Consider the following 14,603-nt stretch of genomic DNA (forward strand, 5'->3'; position numbering starts at 1 on the left):
GTCCCCGGCTATTCCGGTGTATTTTCTGGAAGGATACATGTCTGCTGAATTTGTTTTGAACCGTTGTACTTAGTTTCGTATTTAATATTTTCTACGTGTTCAGGACTTATTCATAATATTATGGCAATAATGACGTCCGCAATAATTTATTATTGCTGTGTCTTTTATGAGTTTTATAATGCGGTTTGCTTATCCTTTTATTTGACACGTTTTGAAGATACGAAAACAATCTCATCGAATCAACAGCCTATGTTTCGCACGGTTTGCCGGCCGTATCGGCCGTGTGCGTTTGAATGCCTGCGTTCACGACCGGATAACGGTTAAATTTCCCGATTAGTCGTGATGCGTGGAGTTTGCCTTAGTTTCAAACGTGTCCGAAAAAGACGGAAGCGACTGTGAGAAGTGGAACTTCGTCAAATCGGCTCAACAGCCAAGATCACGGCACGGGAATCGAAGTAAGTTTGTTTCTTTGTTCGTTAGGGCTAGCTTATTTCCTGCGTTCAGAAAGCTTGTTATTGTCTGTAGATCGCTTGCTTTTACCAGTATTATTAATTGTGCGTGAATGGTGTTATGCGAGGCTGTTTTCTTCTTTTTTCCCCGATGCAGAGACTGTACTCGCTCAAGGTTCATCAGTAGCGGCGGAACTCTTTGGGAGACGGGGGGTGCGGGGGTTGGGGTCAAAGCGGATGGGGGAGGATTGCCTTTCCTAAAGGCCTCCCTCTGTCGTATTGTTTACTGGTAAACTAGAATGTCTGGAAGCGCGCGGTGCGGTGCCCCTCCATCGCCGACGCCATTGCATGCGGAGAGCTGGACCCGACAAAAAGCAGCGATTGATTGATCGAGCTTCCACCGCCCAGCCGTCTCTAAACGATTTCATTTCCGCGATTCGTAATCAGAAAAGAATTGCCAAAAATTGGTGCCGCAATGAATTCACCCCATGGTTATTAATGCATAGCATACCACTTCCGATCGCAAAACTTTGTGCCCGCGAAATAATTTTTGACGCCGGCACTTATTCCTCGCGAAATGTCGAGCTCTAAATATCATTTGCTGTACACGTGTTTTGTATGATCCAACGTACGTGCAACGATTTTCACAGCTCCAGAAACACTCAGGCTGATTTAAATGGTGAAGCATTTATTCTTTTCCTACTGCTGTTTTTTAGAGGCTATCAAGTATTAATTACAAGCTTCTAGGGAAATTTACAAGCATGTCCTGAATTAAGGTAGTGTCTCGCCATTTTTTGGTATCTATATTTTTTTCAGTGTAAGTATATAGTGTTAGACCTACTTCACCAAATCCCCGTTTTTTCGTTTGGTATTGCCTTTAGCGAATGGTGCAAGTTGTAATTGTTTTTAGTTTTTGCATGATTGTAGTAAGGTGGTGAGCTGGTACTAATGGAACATCTTGAAAAATAGTTCGCAAAAAATCAAGGAGACAGGGAAAGTAACACATAGACTTCATGCAAGCGCAAACTGAACTCGCATAAATCAGAGAAGAGAGAAATATAAATGCGGAAGGGCTCGAGCACAGGCCCAAGTGGAACGCGCTGATTTACCTGTTAGCAAGAGCCGACTAAAAAAAAAAAAAAAAACGTAATTTTTACGTTTGTGAAGGTAACAGATAGATGGCTAGTACATAACGAGAGCTCAATCTATCTCTAAAATCTACGATGGATTGTCACATACCTATGCACTGTTTACACTACTCGTGTATGTCATCCTTAGGAAAAACGTCAATAATTAGCAGATACTATAAAAACATAGAAGAATTATTTTAGGACTTTCTTGTTCGTAGTATGGGGCAACCAATGGTGTCCGCACAACCGTCGGTTACCTGAGCTGCCGAGGAAATTGTTTTTACAGTATTATGCATATCGGTGAATTAGCACGGCCCACTTGGACCTGTTCGAACTTTTGTTAAAGCTCCTAATGCATTCTTTTTTTTTCTTTTCTAATGTATGTGTGTTGAGAGTCCGCACTCGTATGTAGTGTATGTATTCCTAGCCTTTATTCCTTGTTTTTTGGGTACTATTTTTCAAGATGTTCAATCAGGATGAACTCACCACTACTACATGGAAAGGCTGTTGCTAGTTCTAGAGTGTCTGTAAAACAATATACCTGACATCTTCGCCTCACATCCCGGTTCCTGAAGCTCACATTCTCCGAGTAAAGCCTTTCTGATTTCTCTCATCCTCTTATTTTCTGTTGTGTACAATCAATCGAGTTGCGAATGTACACCAGTCTGCGTCCTACGTGTTTCTATATTTTTGTCCTTGTCTTTTTGTGCACTTTTTCAAGTTAGTCCACGATATTTTTATCGTATATTCTAATCTGTGTTTTCATCTTTGTACTTACTGCAGCCTTTCCCAATTAGATGCTGGCATTCACTTTCGTCATCCTGATGTGAGTGACCTGAGACGACACAAAATGACAGTCTCCCCTGCTGAAGTCCTGGTGTCATGAAAGACTGCCAAGGCTGTTCGTGGCAAGGTTAGCAATATAATAGCAACTTATTGCTGCTAGGATTGTTTTTGACACAGACTGCATTTATGGGCTGGCCTTTTGCAATTTTGTTGCCACTCACGTGGAATGAAAGTCTTTAGGGAAACTGCGCATTTCATTCGTAAGCGGAATGCTGAGTTTACAACAGAAGTGCATTGCGTTGCCTTGCGTAGGGGGTCGGTGGCCGACTGGGCAAGCGCACACCATTTGGAGCACGTGGAACGAAAGCTTGCGCTGCAGAACCCTGGGATCCTGGGTTCAGTCCGAACCCCTGCCCATTTCGATCTAGAAAGCATCGTACTGGCATGCGTATCACTACTGCGTGGTGCAGGTTGTAGATTCCAGGCTAGCAGTCATACTGCACTGGCTAAATTGCTCACCTACAGCGAGCAACTCATCGCAACTTTGAAATGGCTCACCAACTACACGCTGTAAAAATATCCACAGAACCCCAACAGAAGTGCGTCACTAATTGCATCCAGTATTGCTGTGTTGTATCTGTATTTTGTATTTGTTTACTTAGTGTTCCCAATGGCTGAAGCCTTCCCATTGGTGCGCTTGTTAGTAGCAACACACAAACACAAACAAACGGCGAGAGTTGTGAACACCACCACTTTTACCGCTCGCCGCCGCGCCCATTGGTTTTCGGAGAAGTTTGCAGTGTTAGTCCTTGTGGTATTTGGTCATATATTGCACATGGACACAACCAGGGCACTGTACCTGCAACTCAACACTTGCAAGACTTGCTTGAATACACCCTGTAGGTGCTCGCACTTTCAGAGTCATTTTAATGTTGCAGAAATGATAGAATGGATGCTTGGGCGAGTTGATGAACCATATTCTATGGTGACAGCGCAGAAAAACATTCGCACACCAGATACCCAGGAAGACAAGCACACGCGCTGAACTTACAACTCTCGTGTATTCGACTACTTCGTTCTTCTCGTCAACGTCTAGATTGACTTTTCAGAGTGTGATAAGGAGAATAGCACAAAATACAAGGAAAGAAGCAAAGAACAGAAAAAAAAGAAACTGAGGAAAAACAAAAATAGGAAGATCTTAGAAGTCATCCCTCTCCCTCACTACGATCCTTAAGATAGAAATTGGAGCTTTTTGGTCGACAACACAATAGGAGGACTACTTACACACTTGTTCTTCAGATGCTCTATTCTTTGCGCTTCTATTATTTCTCTTGGCAATGGGTCTCGACTCTTAACTATTACGGAACAATTTTCAAAATGTGCTACACAACCACACTCCGGACAGTGGGTTCCTAAATGTACAGCGGCGACTCGGTGGGTGTTATAAAAATGCTCCTTTAAATTATTTAAACACCTGCCAGTCTGGTCTACATAAGTAGTGTGGTAAGGAGCATGTAGGCCAGACTGGCGGGTGTTTGAATGATCGTTTAAGGGAACATTTTTAAAATAACCACCGAGTCATCGCTGAGCATTTGGGAGTCTGCTGTCAAGATTGTGGTTGCATAGCACATTTTGAAAATTGTTCCATAATAGATATGATTTGAGACCAATTGACAAGAGAAATAATGAAAGCGCAAGGAATAGAGCATCTGAAGGACAAGTGTGTAAGTAGTCCTCCTATAGCGTTGTCGACCAAAGAGCTTCAATTTCTATCTAAACAATAGCGGTAGAGAGAATGATGATGTGTAAAGGTTTTCTTTCTTCTTTTGTCTTGTCTTTCGCTTTTTTCCTTGTATTTTGCGCTATTTCTTCTGCTTATCACGTTCTGGAAAGTCGATCCAGACGTTGAAGAGAAGAATGAAGTAGTCGAATACACAAGAGCTATAAGTTTAGCGCATGTGCTTGTCTTTCTGAATATCTGTTGTGTGATTGTTTCCCTGCACTGTAACCATAGAATATACAAAAATGAATAATGCCATTGGCATATTTGTCATGCCAAAGCCTGTCACACTTGTTCCGAACATTTATCTCCACGAGATCACAATACCATCGTTTCTGTTGTAGTGACACTGCAGACTCTATACTTGTTTTGCTTCAGTCTTTGTAAGGGGGACGCTGTAGTCCGATTCTACACATCTATGGTGTACTAGACAGCACCATATTTGCAGAGCTAGTCTTCGGTTTTTGTAGTTCCATCGAAATATATTTCAGCCTTTAAGTTATTTGGTATTTGACATGTACATTTACAAGCTTATCTAGATTGAAGGCAGCGAATATTTTGCCAGCACTCATGTGCCATGAGTGCGTTTGAAGTATATTGCGTTAAAATAATTGACCCAACCTCTGATTTTTATTTGTTAGTGCCTCTAGTGAATTGTGCATGCTAGGATTGCTTTTCTTTGTTTGTTTCACATAATCTACGGCACATTTTTCACCTTTCTACTCAGTGTAGCCCTCGCCGAACAGAAGCTAGCATCGACCAGGCCGAGGCTCAGTCCATGGCGGTGTGCAAAAGTTGTTGATGGGTAAGCTGCCTTATATATACAGCTGTGTAAGAGCAGCTTGTCTTGGGTGACAATTTGAAATGCATTTTTATGTTCTAGAAAGTGAAATTTGCATGGGCATACTTGCAATGTGAAACCTTAGCAAGCCTGTTCTGAACTTTCATCCTTTTGAGATTTCAATACAGCCGCTTGTGCTGCACACACACTGGCTACTTCGGCCAGACAGAGACTTGATCCATATGAAGGTAAACAGGCGAGTATCAACGGCTCAGTTCCGTGTGTGGTGACGTTCTCTCCTTATCCGACGACTTGCCACACTTGGTTCGCAAGGCATTTGAAAAGGAGAGCAAGTCAGCTGCTGGATGATGCTCCCAGTACTGAGCAGTCGACGATTGCTTGTTCACTTTTGTATAGATCACGACTGTACTTCAAGCTCGGCAAGTGTGAGACTTATCTGATTCAGCCTAGCAGTGGTGTGCTGAGCGGTATGTGTAGAGCTAGTTGACTTGTGTATAGACAGTGGCTGTGCGGTATAAAACAGACCCAATTGGGAACTTTAATGCAATCTTTTGTACTCCCATTGATGTTATAATTATAATTACACAACGTTTTATGGGGAAAAAAAAAACGCGATGTAATCGCTTTTTTAGACTGCGTGTGCGATCTCCAAGCTTGTGTTTGTGCGTTCTGTCCGGTGAAATGCCCTGTATAAGCAAAATTAGAGAATCCTTGAGCTATATGCTGCAAGGAGTGAAAACAGCAGTCCGCCCGCATTCTCCCCTCTTCTGTATACTGTGCAAATGCAGACGGACGCGCACTTTGGATGCTTTGCACTTAAAGGCCCCACATAAAGCACACTCCTTAATACGCATCAATTATTGTGAAGTGTTTGCGGATTTGGCTTTTAAATGTCATGCACATAGGAAGCACAATGGTGATGTAAAGTATGCCGAAATCGTAATGGTGCACTTTAAGCTTTTACAGGGTATGTTTTGCAAAATTCGGGCCAAATTGTTTGTGTGAAAACTTTACATCGCCCAAAAAAAGGTCTTGTGTTTTCCTAGGCCAGGGGCCTATTAAGAAAAATTATTACAAAACAATGTAGCTAATAATGTGTATATCTGCTGATTATTGTTTTTTTTCTTCCAATTACAGCATACACGGAGGATATCTCCAAGGAGAAGGGGTGGGATTATGTAGAGAAGCTAGTGCTTCTCTCTATGGGTACAAAGCTGTCCAAGTTCCGCCTGGTCCCGAGCAGCCACAATAATGAGCACAGAATTTAGAAAAATAGTAATATGAAGGACCTAGGCAGGCAGCCACACGTTTTGAGTTCGTAATGACATTTGATTATGATCACAAATATCCCTGCATTGCTCAAAGTCGCATAGTTTACAAACCATATTGGTTATGGTTAGCGCAGCAGGAATATTTTTTTATCAGGCTTAAACGTCATTTTTAATTGAACAAATGTGGCTTTCTGTGTAAGTCCTTTGTGTTTTTACTCTTTTTTATTTGTGTGTTCGTTATTTCACTTTTTCTTATGATTAAGTCCGGGTTTCTGTTACTTATGTGTTCATTATTTATTTATTTTTTCTTTTCTTAAGTTTTAGTTAAAAATATGATGCCCTCGTCATTTTCCAGTCCGGGAAACGGTGGTGACCTCGTCGTGTTCAAGGAGCAGTAATGAACTTTTCATCTTGTATTGCTTCCGGCGAACAATGGTGTCTGTGCGTGTGTGTGCGACGTGTTGGTCACAAGGGATGATTTCGGGACTGAACGGAAAAACAAGGCCAGCGAGGAGCGACTGGGGGACTTTGAACATTGCACGGTGCAAGGAAGGACTTCAAAGACGAGGCTAGCAAGCAAGCCCATGTCAAAACTGCTGTGCTCGACCGGAGAGTTGAATCAGAACTTTACCCTGTGAGTAAGGATCAACGACTTTGGAACTTTCGTATTGTTTACAGCTTAATTGTCGCCTTCCTTTTGTTTTATTTTAATAGGAGTCTTTGTGCTATTACATTTTTAGTTTATTTTAATGGTTGTTCGTGTGATATTACTATTATTTTTTCTTGAACGGCGGAAGTGCTTGTCTGGAATTTTGGCGCTTTTATGTATAAAACTTTTTTTTGCAAACCATATCTGTCTGCTCCCTCGACAACCAATCCCGCCAAAGGGCTGTGACTTTCAGACGTCGAATGATATGTTACAATGTTTGCTAACTAGCGATCGCCTGCATTTGATTTTTGTAGCATACATATTTGTCGGAATTACAAATTTCGAGCCAGGCCACTAAAGATTGGTCAGTGGCCTATTCTGCCGATGTATCTACGTAAACACACGTTTGGCAGTGTGGGATAGCAGTAAAATGTATATTTTGTGGATATTCATAGAAATGCATTATATGATCCCATGTCTGGCCCTGAAAGTATGGTACCTGCCCCATGGCAATAATTTTAATGTGATGCTAGAAGGAGCATCACATGAAAATTGCTTTGTATGAGGTGGGTACCCTATTTGCCAGGCTCAAACAGGGGATAATATAAAGCAGTCTATATATGGTATATAAGGAATTGGGCAGATATGGCTATATCTATCCATATACGGCATGATTATGCATATGTGGTCATATCTGCCCAATTCCTTATATATCCATATCTGTATCTTTACTATAAGTCTAGATATGATATTTTTGTAAGGGATGGCTTGTAGCATCAGCTGCAGTACATCGGAAAGTGAAACAGTAGGTGTGTCACTCTATTAAACTACTTCTATTATATTCAGGTGTTGCCTGATACGGTTTAATATACGGTTAGACTCACTCCGGTGAAGCTCTACGGATTAGCCAGATACGGTTCAGCTTCCGCTTCGACCAATTACGGTTGGGTTTCCGGACTGGGCATTTCCGGTTCATTTCCGGTTTCTAGAAATCCGGTTTGCTTAGGGGCCCATATGACGGATTAAAATTCCGGATTCATTCCGGTTTATTTTTAAACCGTTTTTTTTGGTAGGGTTTGGCACGTAAAAACCCCCAAATTTGACTTTTGCGGACAATATTGACAGCGAGAGATTTATTTCAAATTCTGCGCGCAAAGTCTATGACGTCACGGAATGGTCATTCGCTCTCGCCACCTCAACATGAAGGCGAAGCTGATCCCCTTCTCCTCCACTCGCTCGAAATGCCCTGAGGAAACAAGTGGAGAGGAGGTGACTACCGACTAAATCGCGTCTCGCGCCTTCACTATTGCTCTGAGCAATTTTTGTTTTTTTTTTCACGTAAAATTAATTATGTGACGCGTGTCCCAACCAGGCTGTTTAAAAAAAAAAAAAAAAAAAGACGTTTTGTTTTTCGTTTCAGGGGCCCTTTATTGAAACAACTTTGCTCTCATTGTCCTAATTTAACACTATTGTGGGAAATCACTCAGGAAGCATGAATTGCAAAATTCGCACGTGAAAAGGATTGGTAATTTTTAACAAGATGTTTTGTCTCTTCCAGTTGTACCAAAAAGTGCATAAGGGTGGACGTTACTTAACCATCGTTTCAATCCTGGTGACATGAAGTCATTGCTAACCAGGGCCGGTCACTGCAACCAAAACAAGACTTCATGGGTGCATATCAGGTTAGTACTTTTTCTGGTATTTATTTTTTTATTTTAACGAGACAACCTTGAAATGCAGAACAGAAATTCTTTCAGATTATACGTACCATAATATACCGGGCAAGTGCCCACTCAAAATTTAGAGATAATCGCGAAAAAATGGGGGATGGGCGCTTGCCCGATCATCAATTTTACATATAAATGTACCGTGCACATTTTTTCTTATCTTAGAAATTTGGATATGGGCGCTTAATGTGGAATGGGCGGATGCGCGGTATTCTACGGTAGTTTCTAATTTCCAGAGAATTGAGCTCATCTCTCTGAAGTCCCAAACCAAAAGCACAGATCCCTGCAGACGCTGTAACCTATTTTTGCCGAACGTCTTGCAGTTTTGGATGTTTGCTTTTTATAATGAACGATTCAACTCTGCTGGTGCAAGGGCATCGGTAGATTTCTGGAACCATTCAACACAGACGAAGCACCTTATCTGGCGTGTGGCTTGTTAACCTCAAAGTGTATGTCCTATACCTTCTTCCAGGTGCTGGGCATGTTGAGGTTGCGATCCTTTACCCTTACTCCGAGTGCAGCAACTATACTCTGTTTCACGATAACTTGATGAGCTGTGGAGGCTGCGGCCTTCCCGACCGAATAAGAGCGTCGAAGCAAGGCATGTGACAGCAACCCCATGGTTGAGGTGGCTGACGAATCTCATGGTTGAGGTTGCTGTTGAATCGTTTTTGCGAATCGCCTACAATTGCGGAAAAAGTAGGTCCCGCGAACAATTCCGGTAAAATGTAAACACATTGGAATCTATATCGAGATCCCACTGCATCACGAAAATTAGAACCCACGAATTATTTCAAAACTTCAGCTTCGACCTTAATTGCGAAATATGGAGCCCGCGAAAAATAAGTCTACAGTAAGCACAAATAAAGTTATTTCCTTATTAATTCCGAGGTTTGAGTGTTTCTGGATTACATTTGTCTAGTTTAAACTAAAATTTGTGCTTAATAAACTGCAGGGATGATTTACTTAACTAAAAGTTCCTGTTCATGAATAAAATAATTTTTTAATTATACTATACTAGGATTATGTGGCTACACTTCCATTAAGTATAATGATAGTGCAGCTTGTTCTTGGTACTCCAAATATTGCCCAGGTAACAATTTATGTTGTGGAGACAGTCGGCGCAACAAAGTTTCGCAACAGAAAACAGTTTTACTGCAATCGCGCAACAATGTTGTAGCAACAGTCATACCACTGCAGAAGTGTCCGCTGCTAAAGCACTGCGGCAACTGTGTCGGTCAACCGTTGATTGTTTCATGCTTGCAACAGTTACCGAAGCATTGCTTTTACCCAGTAAAATGTGTGCTGTCCTGATGTTGCTAAACTGTTCCCGTGGCAGGTTCAAAAACAGTTTGCGTTTACACTGCCAGAATGCAATCCCCAAACATTCCTTTTCAAAAGTGTTCCAACCGTACGACACAACAGTTTCGCGCTAGGTTGGGATAGATGTGTGGAGGAATTGTTGCGGAAACACTGGACACAATTGTTGGTTGACTGTTGCTCAAGCCTATTCGGCAGACGTTGCGTGCCACAACGGGACTGCAGCTGTACATCAGTTTTTGCCAACTGTTGCCGCATGCATCTTCTCAACATTTGCACTGCATGACCACGCAGCGCTCCTCGCGACAGTGCTTCCCCATGATCGGGCAACAATATCTTGATTTTGTTGCTAGAGTCTGTCACACCACAGCTGCGTGGCATAGTTTTGCGGGTGTTCCTCACTTATCTCGCAACAATTCGAAAACAGTTGGACAGCCTTTTGGCAACTATTGCGGGCACCTTATAGCGGAACAGTAGTACAGCCAACGTTACTAAAGCTCAGTATACTGCATGGAACATTCCCCAAAGAAGTTCCACCGATCCGTACAATGGAACCCAACTGTCGGCGATGGCAACTATCGGCGATCGCAACGCCGCTATTTCTCCCGCCGCGGCCACTGAGGAAACTGCACAGCTTTTGAACTGTCTCAGTGTCGCATTCATTAGTCTCAACTATTACTCTTCTATTTTGGCTTTCATCGGCTATATCGTAGCCGAAACAGACCAGGTAAAAGGACGTCAGGGTAGCCAGCGCCGTCTCCATGCAGAGGTACTGTGAATACACACAGAAGTCAGCACGTACCCAGCTGCGGACGCGCTACCTCAAATTTCCGGTGAGTCGTAGTTGTATAAAAACAATAGTAATTATGCCGCGAACCCTTGTAAACTATTTTTTCAAGAACCATCCCGTGTCTGCTATTTTGTACCAATCTCCAATAAACGTTCCCACAAAAAAAGTTTATTTCCGTTTGTTTTCATGCAAAGAACTAGTTTTCTTAAAGTTCATGGTAACCAGAGTCCCGATGCCCGCCAAAGATGTTACTCTTTCTGTGGATGCAACTAGAGGGCGCCACCGCCGCGTTGTTCCGGAGTTCTCCGGCCCCTCCAGCAGCGCTCCGATGCGAAGCTCTGTGCGACGACCGCCGTTTTAATGGCATTTATTTTAAAAAGAATTATTCAGAAACCATATGTTTTAGGAGTATCATGAAACTGCCTATTATTCACGTACTTTAACTGTTGCTTGTGGTTCTCTCATTCGGGTAGTGGTGCGATAGCACCCTCCGCGCCGTTATGAGCACTATCATGCTACCATGCCGCTGAGACAAAAAATAACCATCCAATGACTCAGCTGAAAGTGACATCCTCATAGATTAGCAGAGCATCCCACTCACGTAATACACCCCTCCCCCCCCTTTGCATTTATATTCATATTGTATTACGCTTAAAGGAGTGATGAAATTATTTTTCATTCCTCCTTATCTTTAATCCTCAACTCAAACGCGGATTGAGAAATCACGTGGTCGTGACATGCTTTTGCACCGGTGCGATGACTCGAAGCTTTCATCGTGCTTTTTGAACACAACGTATAACTTGTCATTCGCAAGTGATTATAAGTTCTGTCAGGGCACTCATTGACCACGAACGCGAATCCAAATATTTGTTGACGAGCGCATACATCCGAGTGAAGCAGTTCTCGTGTGCAACGCGTGAGTTCAGGTCGGCTGACGTGCTGTGGGTACCGTTAACATGGTTTGGGTAACACTGACATGCTCTGAGTACAGCCGATCTATCACAGTGAAAAGGCGGAGAGCTTTCAAGGGAAATGAGGTACAAACTAGTCCCCTATATCTCCAAATGTTCGTAACCGAAAAGCTGGCTTTTGACTTTCTACCCTCTTTATTTTGGCCCACTAAACGATATGCGAATAGTAAACCCCTAATGGTAAAATCATCTGTCCCAGCCCATAATTCACTTCATGTCGAATAAAATTATAAAAGGCGCGAACAGAACAGGACGAAAAAAGAACCACGTACGACGCGGGCAAGCGTCAACTTCCATCTGATTTAATAAAACACGAAACATTGTCAAATGTCGATCCCCATCGCCTAAACACATGCAAGAGATAAAGATTCCTATCGCTCATCACACGCAGCCCTCAAGAAACACAATTTCTTTGTTTATAGCAGATAAAGGAATGGCTGCTTACGCATTTGTCAGCCGCTTTGTGCATACCGAAAGCTTCGATTTATCTCTTTTCCGTCTTCTTCTTCCCTCTCTTAATAAACCTTGTGTGCTCTAACAAATTTCCACACCCGAATCGTTCGCAGTGCTCCGCAAGATGGTCACCCGAATCAGTGCGTCCGACTAGCTTGTGTTCCCGCGCTCTCTTATTAAGGGGTACTCCACCGATTTTTTGAGCTACCTCAACTAACTATATTTTCGGACTCCCCGGCCTTTACCCTTTCCGGTATTCTATTTAGCATCGCGAAATTCATAATAGGTATTGTGAAATCGGCAAATGAAAATGGTGCAAAAACCAATATTCAAATATTCGCGCACTTTTCAGTGCCGTGACGTCAGTGGCAGGCAGGCTTGCCAGTCGAGCAAGTAGTCTAAAAATAGAATACGCCAATCATTTGTTCCGTGCTGGAGCGCGGATACGGGAGCGAGCTTCCAAAGCACTCATTTGACACCAAGAAACTGCTTCAAATACGTTGGGAACAACTTCTGTAGTCCAAAAAGCTAACCCCTGCCTTCCACTGACGTCACTTTGTTGTTGTTGCCAGCAGAGACTTTCAGTTTGAAAAACATGGTGAAGACCAAAACTGTAAATTCAATAACTTCGCGAAAAAACAATATTTTGACCCAATATTTGGGATACTATTTTAGCAATGTTTGTTGGGTAGTTTAGCAAAATTTCAAGCAAATCGGAGACAATGAAAAAACGATGGAGTACCCCTTAAAGCATCGGCCGGTCTGAGCGATCTCAACTTGTCCGCAACTAAAAGGAATCTCGTAAAACCACCTTATTCACAACTTCTAATATTTTAATTGATTTGAACCAACTAGCCTTAAACCAAATTTTTATTTAATTGCATGGCCCCTCTAAATCTGGAAATCAATAAAAGCAAAAGCACATCGAAAAAAAAAAAAAAAAAAAGCCTCGCGAAAAGCTGAAGCTTTTCTTTTTTTTTTTTTTTTTTTCCCAAAGAGGGCAATGTAAATTACCTCAACCTGCAAGTTCGGAACTAAGGGTCTAATTTTAACATTCCCGTTTTTGTTTCGTGAAGCGGTCATAGCACATGAACATGTTGGAAGCACACCTAATCTTGTAATCCTCGTGTCCCACTAGAGCGACAGACAGAAGCAAACCACAACGACAAGCCTCAAACCGGAGTCTTTCGCTATTCGAGAGGCTTTGTAGAATAAAGGATGCTATACTGAAACACGAGCATAATGCACGCGAGGGTTGCTTTGGCAGGCTTGCAATCGCTCGTGCTTACTTCACCAGCACCGAGCGACTAAACGCCTGCCATAGGTACCATCGCGAGCATGCTGCGTGGGTTCGAGGCTTGTCGCTGTCTTTTGCTTCTGTCTGTCGCTCTAATGGGGCACGGGCATAAACAACTCCGGAACGCAGCCCAGTGACGGAACCTTACATTTTTTGTTACGTCCCTGTTTATGTTCTATACCTCGTCTCACCTTAGTATGGACTATTGTTAGCCGCGCGTGCTAAAAGCGCGAGCTAGTCGCTTTGAATCAAGCCGCGGCGGCTGCACGAGCGGTCGTGCAGCAGGTGCTCTGGTCAAGGCTGTCAACGTTGGCCGCTCGCGCTAGCACAGCCTTCGCGGTTAGTCCATGCTAGGGTGAGACGAAGTATAAGTGAAACGGTGTTATCTAGAGTGCCTCAATGTTCTTACCCTAGTGTTATCTATCTCATCCGGAAGACCGTTTTAAAAGCAGCACTAAAAAAAAAGATGTTGCAGCAGAAGGTTTTTTTTATTTTTTATTTACATGAGGAACCAGACAAGCACGGAAGCACACTATTTAACTTTGAAACACTTTGGAGGCTTTTGTAATTGGACTTCAAACTGTAGCCAGCTGACATTATAATCGCTCATTTGATTGCTATGTACACCTCAGATACAATAAATACAAGTTTGTTTTAGTGCATTGCCTACGAATGACAGACAGCTATTTTGACGAGCTCTGAGTGGGCGCTAAGCATAAGTTAAAATTTTCTTGCATGCTTTCCATAAGCCGAGCGAATCCTTTATCGCTGTCCATAAATTGTATCCCTTTCCAAGTGGAAATTATTTCACCGTTGCGCAAAATCGCACAGAATTCCCGTTTTGCTACCAGAATATATAGACTTTTTCTGTGTACTCTCGTCTCCAGCCACCTAATAGGCGTATCCGGTATGGGCGACGAAAAAATAATCCAACGTTTCAACCTGCAAATAGTAAAAAAATAAAGGGGAGGCAAAACGAGAATGGGTGACGGTTACGCTTATATCCTAAATGCCTTCTATTGGCGTGGCGACGGCAAAACAATGTTTTCGCCCATACTTGAAGTGATGTCAATTCAAGATGGCGGCGCACTTGCAGAAAAGGTCTATATATATATAATTTTTTTTTTACATTTTCAGGGAGCGGTTAGTGCTTTTTCGTCAAAGGCTCCATGAAACAA

At 42.6% G+C, this 14,603-nt stretch overlaps 2 long non-coding RNA genes across 4 annotated transcripts in view; both read left to right on the forward strand.

Annotated features, from left to right (window-relative positions):
- Positions 1-2,319: 2,319 nt before the first annotated feature.
- LOC115318634 lies at positions 2,320-6,611 on the forward strand. 2 transcript variants are annotated; one of them, XR_003918297.3, is made up of 3 exons: positions 2,320-2,492; positions 4,873-4,950; positions 6,574-6,611. It is a non-coding gene; the product is annotated as an uncharacterized LOC115318634 (long non-coding RNA). The 2 variants fall into 2 exon arrangements; XR_003918300.3 differs by having other exon boundaries at positions 4,878-4,950.
- A 182-nt stretch (positions 6,612-6,793) lies between these two features.
- Positions 6,794-14,603, forward strand: part of LOC115318633 — a 34,157-nt gene continuing 26,347 nt past the window's right edge. Inside the window, exons 1-3 of one of the 2 annotated variants that reach the window (XR_005715854.2) lie at positions 6,794-6,852; positions 8,426-8,549; positions 10,628-10,747. This is a non-coding gene — a long non-coding RNA (uncharacterized LOC115318633). The remainder of the gene's footprint in view (positions 6,853-8,425; positions 8,550-10,627; positions 10,748-14,603) is intronic. The other variant, XR_005715853.2, reaches the window with a different exon arrangement.

This window comes from Ixodes scapularis, unplaced genomic scaffold (genome assembly GCF_016920785.2).
Source record: "Ixodes scapularis isolate PalLabHiFi unplaced genomic scaffold, ASM1692078v2 PGA_scaffold9__187_contigs__length_104089568, whole genome shotgun sequence".
NCBI classification, from domain to species: Eukaryota; Metazoa; Arthropoda; class Arachnida; order Ixodida; family Ixodidae; genus Ixodes; species Ixodes scapularis.